Genomic DNA, 21,362 nt, shown 5'->3' on the forward strand with positions numbered 1-21,362 from the left:
AGTGAATGACCTCTTCCTGTTGGGGTCATGGATGATGAGTGACACGGCATGAGAGCTCCCTCTACGGGCCTTCCAGACTCCAATTCTAGTTGAGGTTTCCTTTTGTTAACATTCACAGCATGTTTTATTGGCAGGAGGATTCCCAATGAGGGAGAAAAGGCCACAAGACTCACCATAAAGAAGGCTCAGAAATTCCTGGGTGGGTCCAAAGGAGGCACAAGGTGGCTGTGGGGTCAGCTGGTGGCCACAATGATCACGTGTTTCCATCTGATGGGTTTGCAGCTCGATGTAGAATAGTGAATAAAAGGGTCAGTTCATCCTATCAGAGAAACATGAAACTGAGATAAGCTTCCCACTGCTAGAAGCATCATGAGCCTTCAGAAAAGAACAGAGAACATGGCTAAAGGGTTTGGGAACATCAGAGCCATATCTCCTCAGAGTGGGACTCCCCAGGCTCTCCAGGTCTCAGTCCCCAACTCTCCCTCAGGGACAAAGCCTCCCCACCCCTGTCCTAGTCAGCTCACTGATCCCTAGAGGTCCTGCCTACCCCTGAGGACTTAGATTTCCATGGAGACAGGTTGGTTGAGACCTAGTGATACAGTTGACCAGCCTGATATGCAACAGTTCCCACCACCCTGGGGCAGTTGGGCTCAGGGACACGTGGCTCTGGACCCCATGTGGAGGGTGTCCTTGCACGTCAGCTGTGCCCCAGAAGAGCCAGTAACGCCTGTAGCTGTCCAACTGATTCTCAGGGTATTTTCCTGGGAGAGCCCTTGGTCATCTGACCTCCTATCCAGGAAGCCCCGTGACTTTCTGACTGCTGCCTGTCACGCCAACAACACACCTGTGAAGGTTCTGCTCTGCATGGCCATCTGTCCACCAGGACCCCCCTTCTAGGGACCCAGATGCTAGGACCACACAAATGTTGAAGCAGTGTCCACCTGCCTAAGGTACAGACACCCCTGTATCCATCTGCATGATTTCTACTGGGAATCAACAACATTTATGGGGATTCTTTGGCCCTAAAGAACAGACCAACCTGATAGGAGCAATGCAATGATTCATGATTACCAGGGTCAATGCACATATACAGGGGCCCATAGCCCCAGATGCCCCACTCACAATTCACATGGGTGTCCCATACGTACCCACCGATGCCCAAATATTCTTGCTTCATACATACATACATCCAAACACGTACATCAGTGGTCTGCTGGTAAGCGCTAAAAAACTCTCCGAGAAAGGTGGGAAAGACTTCACCTATGCTATCTACGTGGTATAAATATTCCCAGCATGACCAATTTCAAGCTACCCACCTGACATCACTGAACACAGAGCTGGGAAGAGATATGCACCATTGACTATCCCAGGATAGTATGAACCAGTTGTAGCACATCCCATACCTTTTCCTATGAATTTGTGCACACAATCCACTTACACCCCAAGTAGAACCCTCAACTCCCATCACAGATATATAACCAAAAGGATACCACATACACATATGTGTTTGTACATATACATATATATATATATATATATATCTCCTGAACACACACGTACATTTCTACCCTCACCCTGAATAAATTCACAAACAGACTACCTCTTACTACCTAAATTTTTACAGACAAAACCTTACTCACCCTGAATATTCACATTCCACTCTCACAACTATATATACACACACAACATGGGCCTGAAAACAAACACGTGCAACCAATATGCCATCCAGATGTACACACTGAGTACCTAAACACACAGGCTCACCAAGTACACAACTGTCTCATGTGCAACCCAAAAAAGACCCATATGCTGTCCCACAGCCCTAAAATACATATACTCCAGGATTCCTGCACACACACATAACCTACACCGTCTACTGGTTTCCAAACACACAAACTAAACTCTCACATCCCACAGAATACATACCCCAGAAGCCCCAGGAACTCAAAAACACACACAGCCACAAATAACCTATTCTTATCAAATACAGCTGACCCTTGAACAACTTGGGGGTTAGGGCGCCAACCCTCCATGCAGTGGTTCTGCATCCATGGATCGTGTAGTAGTCCTGTAGTATTTACTGGAAAAAAAATCCACTATAAGTCGACCCGTGTGGTTCAAACGTGTGTAGTTCAAGGGTCAACGGTACATATAAGTCCACCTCACTAATACTGAGAACACACATACAAGCAACACCACTCAATTCTTCAGGCATTAAATTTTGAAATAGACACATAGAGGACTCTAAGCCTCCTGCTATACTCACAAATCACAAATACACACACCCACAAACTACTCATGAGTGTACACCCCAAATGCTCAGACACACTCAAAACCTCTGCAGTCTTACTATTATACATACACAATTCTCACACACCTATGGACACACACATGCAAATATTCCCAAGCCCTGAACATACAGATCCCCTCCCAAACACTATACATTATGCTACCTTTCCAGAATACAAGCTCCCCACCACTACCCCAACATATAAACTGTATATGTGTGGGGGTGTTTATATATATATATATTTCTACCCTCACCCCGAATATATAGACAGACCACCTCTTACTCCTACCAAACACATGTATAAACACCCTAGCATTCTCCAAAGAAATACACTTTGAATACTCCTAACAATTCCATACCTTATGAACAAACTTTGATAATGCATGAACCTGATGATGGACACACACACAGATTAGAATACACAAGATACATGGAAGTGTCTCCAGCAAACCATTTATGAAACAACTTCCATATATCAAATTATCCCTAGCTATTAGGAGCCAGCTCACACATATGCAAGTACCCACAAATACCCGTATCACATATTTCTAATACATAGAAATGCAATTGTCCAACTTCCCTGTAGAAACATAGAACCCCACCTCTTTATCAGATACACATATACTCACTTCCCAAAATACATAAGCTTCAGAGGCTCCTACTGAAAATTACAAATGCACAGCCTCAGCAAATATTCCTCCAAGTGGCCATGCCGCTTGAATACACACACAAACTCATTTAACACATAACTCTCCACAAGTCCCAAATGCAACCACAATTACCCAGAACACTACAAATATGCAATAATATCATCCTATATGCCCTTTGTTCCAAATACACATACAGTACCACACTACTGGCATATATATAACCCCACATTCCCAACCTCTTACACAGAACTAACTCTGCCATCTTGCAGAATACAGAATCATACAAACACAACATACCTACATATACAACATCCACCAGTCCCATAAAATAGCCACAGACTTGCCCTCTACACATCCAAATATACATAGACAGCTCCTGAAAATGCACACACACAAACACCCCATAACCATACAACATGCCCTGAATACACAAATGATCATCCTACATTCCCCAAATATACAAAATAAACAGACTGGACACCCAAAGTAATATACACCACTACTTTTCCTGACATTGCCCTTATGCACATTCAGATAATCCTTCCAAATCCACCATTAGACACACATAAATCCCCAAATTCATGGGTGAAAAAAACACATGTAAACATATTCCCCAAACACCAAATTACAAACACCTATCCACCAACTTCTTGAGTATGCCTGCGTCACATCTCAACACCCTCCAAGTACAACACTCACTCTTACACGCTCTCACAAAAACACGGGCACGACCTCCCTTCAGACACAAACATCCACAGACAAAACCAACCCACACATTTGACTACATATCAGATTCCCACCAACCAATTAAATATGTACAGACCCCATCTATGCTTGCAAATCAATCATGATGTGACATCAGACTACAAATACATGTTTATTACCACATTCAGCAAAGTTGCTCCCATCACTGACAAAAGAATGCAGTTTGGACATAAGTGGTGATTGATGTTTTTATGATAAGAAGGAAGACACTAGTGAAACCATGAGTGTGTTCCTTCGCTCTTCACTCATTTTCCAATCACCTGAGCTACACCTTTGGAACCAGATGAGGGTTTTCAACTCGCAGGAACGTCCCTCTAGCTTTTGTACTCTTCAGAACGCGCAGCCTAGAACGGCACCTGTTTAATAGCTCACACACACTATTTCCCCCCCACTGTAGGCCTCGCAATCACTGAACACTTCATGCAGCCGGCTCTCCAGTGGGGCCAATAACCCTGGGGTAAACCCCTCAAGGGAATCGAGCTCTATGGGGGCGTGAATCCACATTGTGGGGAGTCTCCTTACACGGACAAGAGCACAAATAACCCACAGGGTGAACAACAGCGCAGAGCGGTGACACCTGAGGGGTCAAAAGTCCCCGTACCCCTTACCTCAGGGTTCCTGGAATTGACTCTCGAGGCCGCCATGACAGGCCCCTCCCCCGCCAGACGGCCCTTGGGGCCCCACCCTCCGCGCTCGCGCATGCGCTCCTGTCTTCCGGAGCCGACTGCCCCAACAGACGCCAGGAGCAGTTGGAGGACGGCGGTCCGCGTGCCCGAGAGCCCCGCCCTAGTGAGCGTGCGCAGGCGTGCAGGCGCGGGGCGCGCGGGGACCTGCTCTGGCAGCTCTCTGCCAGAGAGGAGCGAGGTGGAGTGTCGGGCACGCTGCGGAGCGTCTCTGGCGACGCTCCTCGCCGGGAACTTTCGTGATGGTCTCTTCTTAAAACCAGCTCTTGTGAGATGTGCACTCGTGAGTTTTCTATTGCACACGTGAAACCCATGCACTTAGCTACAAAGAGTTCTGGAGAGCTCTGCTCTAAGCACAGTAGCCTCCAATTGGGGCAAGTGCTTTCATGCCCTTTGGACTGCAGTTCCTTGGTTCTTGTTTATGCCTTTCAAAAAACAGTAGGTCCTTTTTCCTAGCAAGCCTGAAGTTTCCGTTAAACAATTCTAGCAAAGAATTCAGACCTGGGAAACACAGTTAAGATACTGTCTCCTGACTCCGTTCCTAGAGTTTTTCCAAACGCATTTACTCTACTAGAATATTTTTTCTCAGTGTATTTAATACATGGAGGTTTTTCAATAAATGTTGATTCACAGGTGTTTCCTTTGTACGGTTTTTTTTTTTTTTTTAATAACTTTGAGAGAGAGTGGACAATCTGGGCCAATTTCAACACAGCAGGTAGTATGGGAACAATTTTACTTTCCCTCCCTCCTTTTTTGTAATATCTTGCAGACTTTCAGTTGGCATTAAAAACAACAACAACAACAAAAATAGTAGCGGGATCAACTTACTGCCCTAACTTTGTAATACTTCCCAAAGAAACTTCAATCATCAGATCCTCTTTCTGGTCAATTGCAAGATTAGAGCATTTCTCACTCAACAGCATGCCTCTGAAGACCCCTCACATCTAACAGCACTAAGCGCCTCCAAGTGCACAGACTTCAAAACTCCACCAGACACAAACATGGTATCTCTTCGTTTCTTTAATGTTTCGTGATTGAGTGGAAGATGAACTGTCTTCTGAGGCTTGTGATGCATGTCCAGAGTTGTTTTTTCTCAGTAGTCAATGCCTGCCGGCAGCCTCTGTGCAGGAATAGTCAGAGATCATGATCCAAAGGACTTTTAGATACTCCCTTCTGTGACTGCTCTTCCCAAATTACATTTGGGCTAATTGGATGATCTCTGTCTCTGGGGTGTGGGATTTTGAAGTATTACAAAAGTGATTGCAGAATTGGGACTGGCTAATTTTTGCACAGTGCAATTTTTGTATCAGTGGCCTTGAGAAGAGTCCTTCAAATACTGTATCAGAATTATGAGTGAGATTCTTGTAAATAATTGGTTGAATGACTGAACAAAGGGAGGAAGCAACAAGGAAGCCTGCCTTTCTCGAGTGCCTGGGTACAATATTTTGCCTCACCATCCCTCTAGTATGAAGTTATTGGGTGAAAATCATATGCGTTTTCCTTCATTGTAAAAGCTCCAGTACTGAGCGATATTCCCAAACTGTTTATTTTTTTCAGCCCCCGACAGGAGTTTCTTTAGATGTAAAGTTCACCATGATGTTGCTTGAAATATTCTCACCTTATCTTCTCATCTTCTTCGGAGTCAGTTTTTCCTGACAAGGGGCAAGGAACTTCTTAAGCACCAACAGGAGTCTTTTTCACACTGTGGAACAGTCCTTCTAAACCTCTGTTTCCTTCCCCAACACCCCACAATCAGTTGGAGTTCTACTGCAGCTACAGCAGTGAGAGAATCTCGTCTCCCAAGTGATTTGGTTGCCATCCTCTGAGGTTTTCAGCCTTCATCTCCCTTGACAAGTTTCCTAACAGTCCTCTCTTCTCACGACACAAAACACGAATACTCTTTCATATCATTTTGATAGTGGTAAACTGACTGACATGGATTCTCAATATGAAAATCATAATCAAACAAGTTTTGTAAAAGGAATGCTACCATGATTCCCATGCAGATGGGGCCATATGCAATGATGCGCCTAGATTGTAAAGAGCAAGTGTATGTAATGCAGACAGGAAATGAACAAACTTGTAAGCAGGGCTTGCAGGCTAGGATTTCGATGGAAGTGGGCTTGTCTGGGGATTGGACACTGGTGGATAAACTCTTGGCACTGTGTCAAGGTGCACATCCATCTCATGGGTAGTGGACTTTTAACACCTAGAAAAACCAGGGCTCTAGGATGTTTAGTCCCTTTAACATAAGGAAAGAGAAGAAGATTTTCTGCCTTCTTGTTCCTTACTTCTGTCCTTACCGCTACTCAGCCAAGATGTTCAGTGCTATATGATGACTCTTCCAAATCCATTTCATCCAAAGAGCCTGCAGATTTTGTGGATGTTCACAGTTGTGTTTTCTGTTGGAGCCAAGGTGCACACTTGAGTCTCGTCACTCCAAGTTCTCTTTGTCATAAGGATGAGTAACTGAGAATAGCTTAGTATGTTCTGATTTTTTGGTAGTGTTGCCAGATAAAATACAGATTTCGAGTTAAATGTAAATTTTAGATAAACAGGGAAAGAATTTGCAGTAAAACTATGTCCAAAATGTTGCATGGGACAAAGTTGTACTAAAAATGAATTCATTGTTTATGTGAAATTCAAAAGTCAAATTCAGTTAGGCATTTGTTACTTTTCTTTACTAGATCGAGCCACCCTATTCTTTCAGGTGCTTTGAATTTTAAGAGACTAGAAAGTCTTGTTGTAGGAATCTAGTGCAGAAACAGAGGAGCCACGATACCCGTACAAAGACAATCATTGGAAATATCCTCAGATATATTGGAACATATATGAATTTTCAACTAGAAAAAAAATGAAGGCATTTTAAAAACTGAAAACAGATTGCCTTCGCTTTTAGTTGCATGACGTATCTCTGGGAAGATTTTAGTGAAAGAGATAACACTGGTTTCCTCCGGGAAAGAGGATTGGGTTGACAGGGGAAAGAGGTGGGAGGAGGACTCGCCACTGCATATTCCATTTTGCACAATTTAATTTTGAACCATGAGAAGGTGTGGCTCGCTTAAAATATTATACTAAAATCATTTAAAAGGTACAAAACTAAATCTTTTACAACCATGGAATACTATGAGAAAGACATTTAGTGAATTCTGGTCTTGGACATGGGGGCTGCATGATGGTTTTTTCATGGACGGGGGCTTTCCAGCACAAAGGAACATTAGTAAGGCTGGTCCTGCTGGATGTTGGTTGGAGCTCAAGGACCACTCCCTTAGGAGTGATGTACATACAGCAGTCAAAGACACTGGATCTGCTGAGACAATCCTAATTGCAAATACTCAGTTCCATGTGGCCATAAATACCCAAGTGTTTATCAGACTAACAGTTCTGAATTTTGTTCAGGAAGTCTAGTCTCTGTTGAAGTAAGTCAAGAGCCAGGTAGGAAGCAGAGTGTGTTGAGGGACACAAAACTAGGTTGATGGAAAAAGAAGTGAAAGGAAGGGACCGTCAAGTCCAACCTCGGTGCCGTGAATCAAGAAAACAGTCTATAAACTGCGTAAAGAGGCCCACGCCAATTGTGTTGCCACTGTGTGAGGTGGAAGGAACTTCCGGTTCTTGCCTACCTGCCAGAGCCCTCGTGGAATGTCTCCCCACCCCCACCCTACCCAGACCCACGTGCCCTCTGCCCCTCCCCCACTGCAGAACGTTTCAGCCACATTCTACTTTTATGATTCAAACCTGGCCCTCCTTCACTTGGATCCTGAGCGTCTGCTGAAGCAGGTCACTCTCTGGGTCCTGGTCTTGACTTTTCTCATGGAGGCTACCAGGCAGCAGTAGTCCGTGCCCAAGCCTGCAGGATGGCTTCAGAAGGAGGTAAGCCTATAGGCTGGGGGTGTGTTCTCAGAGACCCTGCCATCCCTCCCATCCTTCGGGTTCACACGTGACACTTCACTGTGGGCACACAGTTGGACTGAAGTAGAGGGAGAAGAGAGCACTGGACACACAAGGACATTTCACCTGGGAGACTGGGGAGCCTGAAGAAACCTGAGACTGCACTGGGGAGGAGGGGTCATTGGAGGTGGATCAAGAGGAATCGCCCTGGCTATGGAGAAAGGATGGCAGCAGGCAGGTTGATTCTTTCTAGAAGGGAGACCAGCCACTTTGAAACGTGTGTGTAAGGATGTGTGTGATGTCCTGGTGGTGACACAGGGAGGGTCATGAGGAAAGCCTAGACCTGTCTTGTGTTCCTGAGGCGCCTGAAGCTTGCCTCACCGTATCTTTCTACGGGATTTGAACAGGAGCATACTGTGTCTCAGGGGGCCGTGGGGAGAGATGGTCTTGGTGAGAAAACTATTCAGTGGGGCTGTGTGTGGCCACGCCTGCAGTGAAGTGTCCTCTCCGAGAGCTAGGCCGGAGGTTACTCGAACTGCCGCAGCCCACACCTCGTCCACTCCTCCCAGCCCAGAGCTCACTTCTCAGTTCAGGCAACTGTTGCTTTGGATTCAACAGGGGATGGGCAACCGTGTAACTTCAGCCAAGAGAGGGCTCAGGTTCCTGAGTTGCTCTGAATTGTTCTTCCTTTTGTGGAATCGCAGTACTTCAGACCTACTTCATCTCGTCCAGTATCTCATGGTGGACCCTCAGGCTGCCTTGAGAGGAAGAGTTTGTTCATATTTCCTGTCACTCCTTCATGGACAGGGGACAGATGTGGAGTGGGGTTGTTTCGGGTGGAATGTCTGTGAAGGCTGCTTCCTCTTTTAAAGGGGGAAGGAGTGCAGCCCAGGGGCAGGAAGACGATCTTCTGTGTTATTATTAAACGTCCTATGACACCTGTTCTGGTTAATTAGGTGCACCGTGGTGTGTACCTTGTTCTCCTGAACAGGGATGTGATCCAGACAACTTGATCGCCATGGCAACTGGCTTATGCCTGCTTCTCAGATTGTCTTTCCGTTATTGGGAGCTGGAGGGGGAAGGACCACAGGCGGTCTGTACTCCCATGACCAATGTAACATGACAATTCCCTGGCCCTTGTTTAATCCTCTGCAGCCATCACTGGCTGTGAAATGACAGAATCTAAGGGACACGTGCCTACTTCTCACACACCACTCCCCCCACCCCCGCCTCCTAGGAACAGAACTCCTGAGTGATGACAGTGACTCTGGGCACTGGGGAGGGGGTGGCAGGACCTGGCCCATGTTACGTGTCTGCTGTGGGTTGTTCTGAGATGCAGGTGCATTCTGGGCCAGTGTTCTGGGTTTGTATCGGGATTCCATTAGAGAGATATTTTCCAGCATTTTGTTTTGTTTTGTGAGGCTAGGAAAGAAAGAGGGGATTTCTACTGAGCATCAGGAAAAGGAGGACTGAGGAGGAGGTGGGGCCCTAATATTTTACACAATGCCTGTCCACAAAGGGCCTTTGGGTGCCTAGAACTTACTTTGGAGAAGGTCCCTACCTGCTAGTACGCCGGCTGAGGGGCATTTCTCACAGAGCGGATGTCCACACAGTTCCAGGTCTTGGGAGACAGCCTGTGAGGCTTAGGTGCCAGGGGGTGCCTTAGGGAGGCTCTCCAAGTCAGTGCTTGCTGAGGCGATTTCTTCTCGGCAGACAGGGGTCAGGGACCTTGGTGGATGGGCGCGGGGTCACCAGTGGAATAATTCTCAACTGGAGGTCAGGGCATGAAAATCACTGGAAGACATTTGCACGCTGCACAGTTTCCCTTGTCCAAGTGTCCCTCCCCTGTGGAGATTTACACTCTGATGCCACAGAAAGCCTCAGTGCCACGTGCCCATTCTCCTCCTGCATTCACTCCTTTCCTTTGCCTCCACAGCATCTGCAGTGCTGGGAACGGATATGACCATGAGCCCCGGGGCCTCCTTGTCTACTTTCACGGCAGTGCCCTTCCCTCCACCCATTCCTGGCGCCCAGCACCGGCCACCCTGGCAGCAGCACCTGCCACGTCCCATCACGCCAGCATTCCCTCCTGGCAGCAGCCTGCTGTTGCCAGCTTTTCCCAGGACGCCTTTGGTGGCTAATGGTGGCCGTGGCCCCAGTGCCCCTGGGGCTTGCAACCTCACTGTTCAAGTCAGGTCACAAGGGAGGACAGTGGAGGTCCCCCAGACTCAGACCTTTGTCGTTACTCAGGCCCCCCTCAACTGGAGCGCTGCAGGGGCCCTCAGCAGGAGTGCTTCATGTCCTGCACCCGTATTCGTAGCAACCCCTGTGATGGGGACCGTGGTGACTGCTTCAGCTGTTGGAGTTAGTCAGGCTGGCAAGGGAGGCCGGACCCCAGGCTTTACTCCTCAAGCTCCACCACCAGCTGCCCAGCTGGCCCCTATCATTCGCCCAGTGGACTCTGGGCCATGGTCACATGGCACTTCCAGGGAGGGCCGCCTGGCCACCAACCAGTCCAACGCCTCGCAGGATGGCTCCTCTAACCCCCAGAGAGAGTACAGTAACTTCCGACGTTGGCAGCACGTCAAGCCCCTGGCCCGGAGACACTTTCACCTGAGTCCTGATGCAGAAGCTTTTTCCTGCTTTCTCATGTGAGTGAACGCTCAGGGGGTCCTGAGCTTATGGGAGCTTTTAGATAAAGAGGAACTGGGGATGGACTCGCACGTTAGGTTTCTAGGGATACTGGAAGGAAGGTGTGAGGGCGATGTCCATGCTATGAGAAGGCACACTGTCGGTCACATGGGTGGGCCTGCCAGTCCGTGACATCAGGACTGACATGTGCCCTATCTCAACTGGCCCCACCACCCTGTGAGTCTGGCCAGCTTGCTCTTCCATGATTCTCATGGTAATATGGACTGAAGACTTGCAGTCAGAGAGGGTCGTGGTGTAAGGTGAGGAGTCGAGGAGAGGATGCCGAACTCTCCTGTGGTGCCGTGTCCTTCATACAGGACTTGAGCGTACATGGCCAGGGGAAGTCACTTCAGAGGAGGGGGAGGAGCACGGGGCCCAGGAGAGCGCTTTATGCGTGCCTCCACTTCGTTGTGGAGAATTCCACTAGGAACAGGGTGATGGTAGAGCTCTCCTAAGGGCGTGGGCTCTCTCCCAATAGAGTTGTGAGCCTGGCAGGCATTTCCATCCTAAACTTCCGGTCCCTCGTAAAAAGGGGACAATTACACTTCACTCAGAGGACTGTGCAGAAGACGCCTTGGACTAATCTATGAAGTGTGAGCAGATTGCTTGGCACTTGCCATGCCTCATTGATGATCATGATTTTTATTATGAAAATGCAGCCTTGAGGAGGAAAAGAGCTCCCCAAGGCACAATGTGCCAGCTCTAGCCTGGGAGTGGATGGCCATCCTTGAGTGAGTGTGAGGCGGTGACAGCAGTGGCCGGGAAGGCTTGTCTTTGCCCTCCCAGACGCCCGCCTCTCACCCTCCTGTTGCTCAGTCATTCTGGGTTGAGTGATGTGTGGTCCACATGGGCGGGTGGGGTCAGGCAGGTGGGGGCTGGGCTGGGCCCGGAGACTGACCCCGAGGGCTTACAGCCCAGTGCTTCGATCCGTGGCCCGCCTGAATCCCACCATGCTGCTGGAGGAGGGACTGTGGAGGGCCGTGCAGGAATGGCGGCGCTTGAGCAACCTTGACCGGAAGATCTACTACGAGACGGCGCAAAAGTGAGTCAGCGTCCTGGGCCCAGGGGCTGCGTGGAGGGTGAGGCGAGTGGGTGAGGGCAGGGTCTGGCCGTGGGGGTGCGCATCAGAGAGGACAGAGGAGAAGGGCTGTCACCCCGCACAGGGTCCCCGCAGCCCAGGGGCCCTACTGTCCCCCAGAAACCCCTCCCTCACCTTGAGAGATTGAGACTTCTGTCCTTCCTCCACCAGGAGCTCTGCCCTCCCCTGATTTTGACCTACCCTTACCTTGACATGAAGGTCTCAGGACGGGGCAGGGTGAAGCTGTGAGTCCAGTAGGGGTCCCACTCCGGCCATATGGGCTGGGCCAGGGAAAGATCTCCACCCGCCAGCCTGCTGCTTCCTTAGTGGTGGGTGGCTGGCGGCCACTAACATAGATTTGGGACCACCTCTCCTCATGAAGAGTGCCCTGAGTGGGTACCCTGGCATCCCTGAAGAGGCTGGGGAAGCCAGCTGTCGTCGGCCCAAGGGTCTCCGGCCCTTCCAGTGTTTGCTCCATGGTAATCCCCTTGGTTTAAGAAACAAAACCAAACAAACGAGCGCCTCTCAGAGGAAGGGAAGGCCTCTCCTCTAAGCTCAGCATCCACATCGTCCAGCCTCTCCTGGGCCCTGTCTCCAGGTCTATGTTGCAGGACTCTCAGTCCTAGCCCAGGGTCCTGGATTCGGGCAAGGACCCCTGTGGGGAGCACATGCCTGTTCCAGCCTCTGGCTGGCAGCCCTGCATGTGGTCCTGGATGGGGACGGGGGCATGAGGAGGGTGCCCCCTGGGTCAGCCATGTGTCCCGTTGACCTGGTTCAATTCAGCGACCTGGGTCTATGCTGTTGAATGCCCTGCAGTGCTGGTGAGGCAGGAAGGGTCCCAGATCTTGTTATCACTTCCAGGAGCAGCTCTCTCCTGTGGACAGCACCTCACAGGGCCTTGACGGCCCCAAGGCACATCCTCTCCCAGTGCCTCATTCTTGGCTGCCTTTGTTGGGCTCCAGAACCCAGGCCTTTTTCTCAGGGTGGCCTGTGCCTCCGTCACCCCCCAGGTTCATGGAATTTGCAGCCGAGGAGGAGATGCACATTCAGAATTTGCAGTGGATGCAGTGCGCGCAGGACCCACCGAAGCTGGATCCTCGGGGGCCCCCAGCCCCGAAAGTGGGCCTTCAGCCAGGCACCCAGGTTCCCACTGGAGCTGAAGGCACAGGTAACAGGGGCCTAGGGTTGGCCACCGTCCCCATGTGGATCCTTTTCTTTCAAGACAGGGGCATTGGTCTTTCAACCAAAACAGCCACCGAGGCGGGGGGTGGGGGGGGGGTCTCAGCTGCCCTTTGTCACTACGGGCTATTGACTTGGTCAGTTTTGTAACTCCTCTCACACCTCCCTTTCAAAGGACCCCACACTAAGTCTGCCTAAGAAGTGGGCTTGATGGGGAGACCCCTAGAAAATTGGAGGTTCCCCACTTCCTTACTTGTGACTCTCTTAGATGACCCCCTAACCTCCCCTCTCCAACTGTGCATGAGGCTTCAGATGGTCCTGACCCCTCCCACACCCACATCAACGTCCCCCAAACAATGCCCTCACCAACGTGCGTTCGGTGGTCAGGAGGTGGACCGGGAGTCCCTCACCTTCCTTCCCTTCCTCCTGCTCTGCCTCAGCCTGTGCTCCCAGGATGTCCGGCCCCAGGGCCCAGCCCTCGCACCCGAAGCCACACAGATCCCAGCGGAACCCGGAGCCCAAGGCGCCCAAGGAGATTCCCCCTGAGGCTGTGAGGGAGGATGTGGACAGGATGGAGGCGCTGGTGGGGTCCGTCCACTCAGCCCCAGGCAACTCAGATGCAGAATGTGGAAAGGCCGGAAATGAGCTGAAGCAGGAAGAGGACGACACCTACTTGGACCCGTGTCTCTTGAGCTACACTGACGAGCTGCGTTCCCGGGAACACTCTGTCACCAAGGTAGGCTGGGCCTGGAGCCTGGGGTCTACAAGATGCCAGGGCATGGAACTCTCAGCACCCAAGATCTGGGTTCTGCTCAGGCCGATGGGACTTAAGCTCAGCTCCTTGTTCCTGAGCCTGGTGTTAGGGGAGGTTTACGCAGATGTATGTGTGTATATGTTTGTGTCTGTGTGTATGCCTTTGTGTGTCTGTGTATGTGCATCTGTATATGTGCTCTTTTCTGTGTGACTGTGTATGTGCATGTGTGTGTGTGTGTGTGTGTGCTGACCATCCCCGCCTTGTGGAGGAGAGTGGGGGTGGGTCTCTGCTTTTCACTTTCCCTCCTGGTCTTCTTGTGTCACAGGCCACTCCTGGCCAAGGATGCTCACAGCCTCTTCTTTCTGTCCGAGGTGGAGGCAGTCATTCACCCTCGATTCCCGGCAGAATTGTTTTCCCCAGACCCACAGCTGGATGTCTCGGCCCTTGCTGAGGAGCTGAAGCAGGAGGAAGGACTCACCCCTGAAGAAGTGAGCCAGGGGAGGGAGAGGGACACTTAGGGAGCCAGGGGACTCCAGGGGAGGGGGGACCCCTGGTGATCCAGGGGACAGGGGAAACCAGGTGGCCCAGGGGAGCCAGAGGAGGGAGGGATCACAGGTAGAACAGGGGAGACAAGGGACACCCAGGAAGACCAGGGCACAGAGGGACCCCAGTGAGCAGGGGAGAGGTAGGGCCCCAGAGCAGGAGGCCCACATGGCTCTGTCCATCCCTTCCCTGCCTCGGAGGCCTGGCATGGGGAAGGGCCCTCTCTGGGGTGGGTGCAGCGCAGGGTGATAGGAAGGAGAGGATGGGGAGCCGGGAGCGCAGGGAAGGACACAGCTGGGAATAAGGTGCAGGAGGATGGCAGGAATGCCACCGTGTCTGCATTTGGAGTCTAGTCCTGGGGTCACCCGTCCCCTCCTCCCCCCCAGGGCCATTGTCCCACTGCCCAGTGCTCCTACTCTCACACGTGCGCGTGGAGCCGTCACTGTCCTCCTCCCTCCTACCAGCTGGTGCAGAAACGACACCTGGCCTTGAAAGAGGACGAGGGTGGGCCGGCAGCCCCGAGCCACAGTGCACCCGGAATGGGCTCAAGTCCATCTGAGTCCCACGCCGGCCAAGGTGCCCAGAGGCACGACCAGGACCGCCATCGAGGGGTCAGTGATGAAGCCTGCCCACCAGAGATTGATGTTGAGGCTCTTCATAGGCCCATCCGAACAGACACTGGCCCGTTCGTGCTCAGAGTCTTTGTTCCCTCTCGAGGACGTCAGGCTGGCAAGGGAGGCTGGACCCCAGGCTTTCCTCCTCAAGCTCCACCACCAGCTGCCCAGCTGGCCACTCTCATTCGCCCAGTGAACTCTGGGCCATGGCCACATGGCACTTCCAGGGAGGGCCGCCTGGCCACCAACCAGTCCAACACCTCGCAGAATGGCTCCTCTAACCCCCAGAGAGAGTACAGTAACTTCCGACGTTGGCAGCACGTCAAGCCCCTGGCCCGGAGACACTTTCACCTGAGTCCTGATGCAGAAGCTTTTTCCTGCTTTCTCATGTGAGTGAACGCTCAGGGGGTCCTGAGCTTATGGGAGCTTTTAGATAAAGAGGAACTGGGGATGGACTCGCACGTTAGGTTTCTAGGGATACTGGAAGGAAGGTGTGAGGGCGATGTTCATGCTATGAGAAGGCACACTGTCGGTCACATGGGTGGGCCTGCCAGTCCGTGACATCAGGACTGACATGTGCCCTATCTCAACGGGCCCCACCACCCTGTGAGTCTGGCCAGCTTGCTCTTCCATGTTTCTCATGGTAATATGGACTGAAGACTTGCAGTCAGAGAGGGTCGTGGTGTAAGGTGAGGAGCCGAGGAGAGGATGCTGCACTCTCCTCTGGTGCCGTGTCCTTCATACAGGACTTGAGCGTACATGGCCAGGGGAGGTCACTTCAGAGGAGGGGGAGGAGCGCGGGGCCCAGGAGAGCGCTTTATGCGTGCCTCCACTTCGTTGTGGAGAATTCCACTAGGAACAGGGTGATGGTAGAGCTCTCCTAAGGGCGTGGGCTCTCTCCCACTAGAGTTGTGAGCCTGGCAGGCATTTCCATCCTAAACTTCCGGTCCCTCGTAAAAAGGGGACAATTACACTTCACTCAGAGGACTGTGCAGAAGACGCCTTGGACTAATCTATGAAGTGTGAGCAGATTGCTTGGCACTTGCCATGCCTCATTGATGATCGTGATTTTTATTATGAAAATGCAGCCTTGAGGAGGAAAAGAGCTCCCCAAGGCACAATGTGCCAGCTCTAGCCTGGGAGTGGATGGTCAATCTTGAGTGAGTGTGAGGCGGTGACAGCAGTGGCCGGGAAGGCTTGTCTTTGCCCTTCCAGACGCCCGCCTCTCACCCTCCTGTTGCTCAGTCATTCTGGGTTGAGTGATGTGTGGTCCACATGGGCGGGTGGGGTCAGGCAGGTGGGGGCTGGGCTGGGCCCGGAGACTGACCCCGAGGGCTTACAGCCCAGTGCTTCGATCCGTGGCCCGCCTGAATCCCACCATGCTGCTGGAGGAGGGACTGTGGAGGGCCGTGCAGGAATGGCGGCGCCTGAGCAACCTTGACCGGAAGATCTACTACGAGACGGCGCAAAAGTGAGTCAGCGTCCTGGGCCCAGGGGCTGCGTGGAGGGTGAGGCGAGTGGGTGAGGGCAGGGTCTGGCCGTGGGGGTGCGCATCAGAGAGGACAGAGGAGAAGGGCTGTCACCCAGCACAGGGTCCCCGCAGCCCAGGGGCCCTACTGTCCCCCAGAAACCCCTCCCTCACCTTGACAGTTTGAGACTTCTGTCCTTCCTCCACCAGGAGCTCTGCCCTCCCCTGATTTTGACCTACCCTTACCTTGACATGAAGGTCTCAGGACGGGGCAGGGTGAAGCTGTGAGTCCAGTAGGGGTCCCACTCCGGCCATATGGGCTGGGCCGGGGAAAGAGCTCCACCCGCCAGCCTGCTGCTTCCTTAGTGGTGGGTGGCTGGCGGCCACTAACATAGATTTGGGACCACCTCTCCTCATGAAGAGTGCCCTGAGTGGGTACCCTGGCATCCCTGAAGAGGCTGGGGAAGCCAGCTGTCGTCGGCCCAAGGGTCTCCGGCCCTTCCAGTGTTTGCTCCATGGTAATCCCCTTGGTTTAAGAAACAAAACCAAACAAACGAGCGCCTCTCAGAGGAAGGGAAGGCCTCTCCTCTAAGCTCAGCATCCACATCGTCCAGCCTCTCCTGGGCCCTGTCTCCAGGTCTATGTTGCAGGACTCTCAGTCCTAGCCCAGGGTCCTGGATTCGGGCAAGGACCCCTGTGGGGAGCACATGCCTGTTCCAGCCTCTGGCTGGCAGCCCTGCATGTGGTCCTGGATGGGGACGGGGGCATGAGGAGGGTGCCCCCTGGGTCAGCCATGTGTCCCGTTGACCTGGTTCAATTCAGCGACCTGGGTCTATGCTGTTGAATGCCCTGCAGTGCTGGTGAGGCAGGAAGGGTCCCAGATCTTGTTATCACTTCCAGGAGCAGCTCTCTCCTGTGGACAGCACCTCACAGGGCCTTGACGGCCCCAAGGCACATCCTCTCCCAGTGCCTCATTCTTGGCTGCCTTTGTTGGGCTCCAGAACCCAGGCCTTTTTCTCAGGGTGGCCTGTGCCTCCGTCACCCCCCAGGTTCATGGAATTTGCAGCCGAGGAGGAGATGCACATTCAGAATTTGCAGTGGATGCAGTGCGCGCAGGACCCACCGAAGCTGGATCCTCGGGGCCCCCCAGCCCCGAAAGTGGGCCTTCAGCCAGGCACCCAGGTTCCCACTGGAGCTGAAGGCACAGGTAACAGGGGCCTAGGGTTGGCCACTGTCCCCATGTGGATCCTTTTCTTTCAAGACAGGGGCATTGGTCTTTCAACCAAAACAGCCACCGAGGCGGGGGGTGGGGGGGTGGGGTCTCAGCTGCCCTTTGTCACTACGGGCTATTGACTTGGTCAGTTTTGTAACTCCTCTCATACCTCCCTGTCAAAGGACCCCACACTAAGTCTGCCTAAGAAGTGGGCTTGATGGGGAGACCCCTAGAAAATTGGAGGTTCCCCACTTCCTTACTTTTGACTCTCTTAGATGACCCCCTAACTTCCCCTCTCCAACTGTGCATGAGGCTTCAGATGGTCCTGACCCCTCCCACACCCACATCAACGTCCCCCAAACAATGCCCTCACCAACGTGCGCTCGGTGGTCAGGAGGTGGACCGGGAGTCCCTCACCTTCCTTCCCTTCCTCCTGCTCTGCCTCAGCCTGTGCTCCCAGGATGTCCGGCCCCAGGGCCCAGCCCTCGCACCCGAAGCCCCACAGATCCCAGCGGAACCCGGAGCACAAGGCGCCCAAGGAGATTCCCCCTGAGGCTGTGAGGGAGGATGTGGACAGGATGGAGGCGCTGGTGGGGCCCGTCCACTCAGCCCCAGGCAAGTCAGATGCAGAATGTGGAAAGGCCGGAAATGAGCTGAAGCAGGAAGAGGACGACACCTACTTGGACCCCTGTCTCTTGAGCTACACTGACGAGCTGCGTTCCCGGGAACACTCTGTCACCAAGGTAGGCTGGGCCTGGAGCCTGGGGTCTACAAGATGCCAGGGCATGGAACTCTCAGCACCCAAGATCTGGGTTCTGCTCAGGCCGATGGGACTTAAGCTCAGCTCCTTGTTCCTGAGCCTGGTGTTAGGGGAGGTTTACGCAGATGTATGTGTGTATATGTTTGTGTCTGTGTGTATGCCTTTGTGTGTCTGTGTATGTGCATCTGTATATGTGCTCTTTTCTGTGTGACTGTGTATGTGCATGTGTGTGTGTGTGTGTGCTGACCATCCCCGCCTTGTGGAGGAGAGTGGGGGTGGGTCTCTGCTTTTCACTTTCCCTCCTGGTCTTCTTGTGTCACAGGCCACTCCTGGCCAAGGATGCTCACAGCCTCTTCTTTCTGTCCGAGGTGGAGGCAGTCATTCACCCTCGATTCCCGGCAGAATTGTTTTCCCCAGACCCACAGCTGGATGTCTCGGCCCTTGCTGAGGAGCTGAAGCAGGAGGAAGGACTCACCCCTGAAGAAGTGAGCCAGGGGAGGGAGAGGGACACTTAGGGAGCCAGGGGACTCCAGGGGAGGGGGGACCCCTGGTGATCCAGGGGACAGGGGAAACCAGGTGGCCCAGGGGAGCCAGAGGAGGGAGGGATCACAGGTAGAACAGGGGAGACAAGGGACACCCAGGAAGACCAGGGCACAGAGGGACCCCAGTGAGCAGGGGAGAGGTAGGGCCCCAGAGCAGGAGGCCCACATGGCTCTGTCCATCCCTTCCCTGCCTCGGAGGCCTGGCATGGGGAAGGGCCCTCTCTGGGGTGGGTGCAGCGCAGGGTGATAGGAAGGAGAGGATGGGGAGCCGGGAGCGCAGGGAAGGACACACAGCTGGGAATAAGGTGCAGGAGGATGGCAGGAATGCCACCGTGTCTGCATTTGGAGTCTAGTCCTGGGGTCACCCGTCCCCTCCTCCCCCCCAGGGCCATTGTCCCACTGCCCAGTGCTCCTCCTCTCACACGTGCGCGTGGAGCCGTCACTGTCCTCCTCCCTCCTACCAGCTGGTGCAGAAACGACTCCTGGCCTTGAAAAAGGACGAGGGTGGGCCGGCAGCCCCGAGCCACAGTGCACCCGGAATGGGCTCAAGTCCATCTGAGTCCCACGGCGGCCAAGGTGCCCAGAGGCACGACCAGGACCGCCGTCGAGGGGTCAGTGATGAAGCCTGCCCACCAGAGATTGATGTTGAGGCTCTTCATAGGCCCATCCGAACAGACACTGGCCCGTTCGGGCCCAAAGTCTTTGTTCCCTCTCCAGGACGTCAGGAGGTCTCTCCATCCCGGGCTGGGCGGCCCTCCCCTCCCCAGGGTAAAAGGCGCACTGGCCCTCGACTGGGACCCAGGGATGCGTCTGTTCTCAGAGTGGCGCCTCCTGTTCGGGAGGCCCGAAGGCCCAGGGACGCGGCCGGTAAGGACAAGGAGGAGCGCCCCAGCCTGGCCTCCCTCTTGGCCTCTCCGCAGGGCCTGCCGCCTTGCCGGCTGTCCCAGAGTCGTGCCCCTGCCTCAGGCCTGGCCTCCCCTGGAGGTTGGGGGGCCCAGAGTGCTCCCCAGGCCCCCTCCCCTCAGAGAAGGGGCCTCAGTCCAGCTCCACCAGCCGCTCCCAAGTCGAGGAAGCGGGCTCTGTGTGGGCGCCCAGCCGCTGCTGAGAAGCTGCCCATCCCCGGGGCTGCCCACGGGGTCTCTGCGAGGCCAGCCTTGGCTCTGGGGCTGGCTCGCCCCTCACAGCCGAGAAAGAGAAAGCGTGACCCGTTTGTCACAGGGAAGAGGAGGAACAGGAAGAGGAAGCGCTGCAGCTAGTAGGGAACAGCCGGGCCGGCCCTCCAGGGCGAGCCCCCCAGGGCGGCCCCCACGGGAGCCTAGGGGCTCCTCCTCACCCCAGTGCTGATCCTGGAGGATGTGGGGGGAAGGGAGGGAGGGCAGGACCACCAGGGCGGGGAGGGGGAGTGGGATTGTGGGGGGTTAGGGAGGTGGGGGAGGTGGGTGTGGGCAGGACCTTTGGAGTGATGTATGAAAATGGTGAATAAAGATAGTTTTGGTGGGAAATGCTCTCAGGCCACTGTCATCTTGTTCGTGTGGAGCTGCTCCACAGAGAGCGATCCTGAGAAGAAGGAAGGGTGAGGGAGGTCACAGGAGCTATGGATCTACAGGTGACCAAACCTTTCCTCCACATAGACAAGGACTCCTCAGGCTGCCCCTGGGAACGCACAGCTCTCACTTTCCCCAGGGACCCCCTCATCATCCCCTTCTCTAAAGCCTGCTTGGCTAGGGGCCTTCTGGGGCATCTGTAGTATCTTCTGCATCCCTGAACCATCTGGGGAGGGAGAGCTGCTTTTGTGCCTCTCAGCCCTCTGGACACTAACCAGTTTCTAGGACGGAGCCTGGAGACGGCCCTTGTCTTTATGGAGCTTCTCTCTGCTTCCCTGAAGTGGCCAGGCGATGGCGCTGGGGTGACCCTCCGCTCATCCAGGGTTTCCTGTGTGGGTGGCCTGACCAGACAGGAAAAGTCTTGGCCATGGGGACAGGACTGTCTGCCTCGTCATAGCGGGAGCGTTCTCTAGTCCCACTGGGATTATTGCAATGTGGAGCGTGGTTGAGGCAGCTACCTCTTAATCCCAATGAGGATGCAACAAGGGGAATGGGCGCGGGGAAGTTCATGGGGCACCTGTTACAGGTGTGTATAAGGGTAGTGACAGTGGGGCCCCTTTGTGGGACTTGTGGGATTTCTGTGCAGCAGCATCTCGTTCAGCTGAGGGAGGAGGACCCATCTGGCTGTGGCTGTGGGGAC

The 21,362-nt window shown here is 53.3% G+C and overlaps 1 protein-coding gene and 1 long non-coding RNA gene across 2 annotated transcripts in view; one reads left to right on the top strand and one right to left on the bottom strand.

Annotated features, from left to right (window-relative positions):
* Positions 1-214, bottom strand: part of LOC309661735 — a 65,211-nt gene extending 64,997 nt beyond the window's left edge. Inside the window, exon 1 of the long non-coding RNA XR_014264228.1 lies at positions 174-214. This is a non-coding gene — a long non-coding RNA (uncharacterized lncRNA). The remainder of the gene's footprint in view (positions 1-173) is intronic.
* LOC309661491 (protein transport protein Sec31A-like) overlaps positions 1-21,362 on the top strand; it is a gene marked incomplete at its 3' end in the record, with an annotated part of 222,919 nt that overhangs the window by 165,244 nt on the left and 36,313 nt on the right. The gene's annotated exons all lie outside the window — the stretch shown is intronic.

The sequence above is a fragment of the Balaenoptera physalus genome (assembly GCF_965194825.1).
Source record: "Balaenoptera physalus genome assembly, chromosome: 5".
NCBI classification, from domain to species: Eukaryota; Metazoa; Chordata; class Mammalia; order Artiodactyla; family Balaenopteridae; genus Balaenoptera; species Balaenoptera physalus.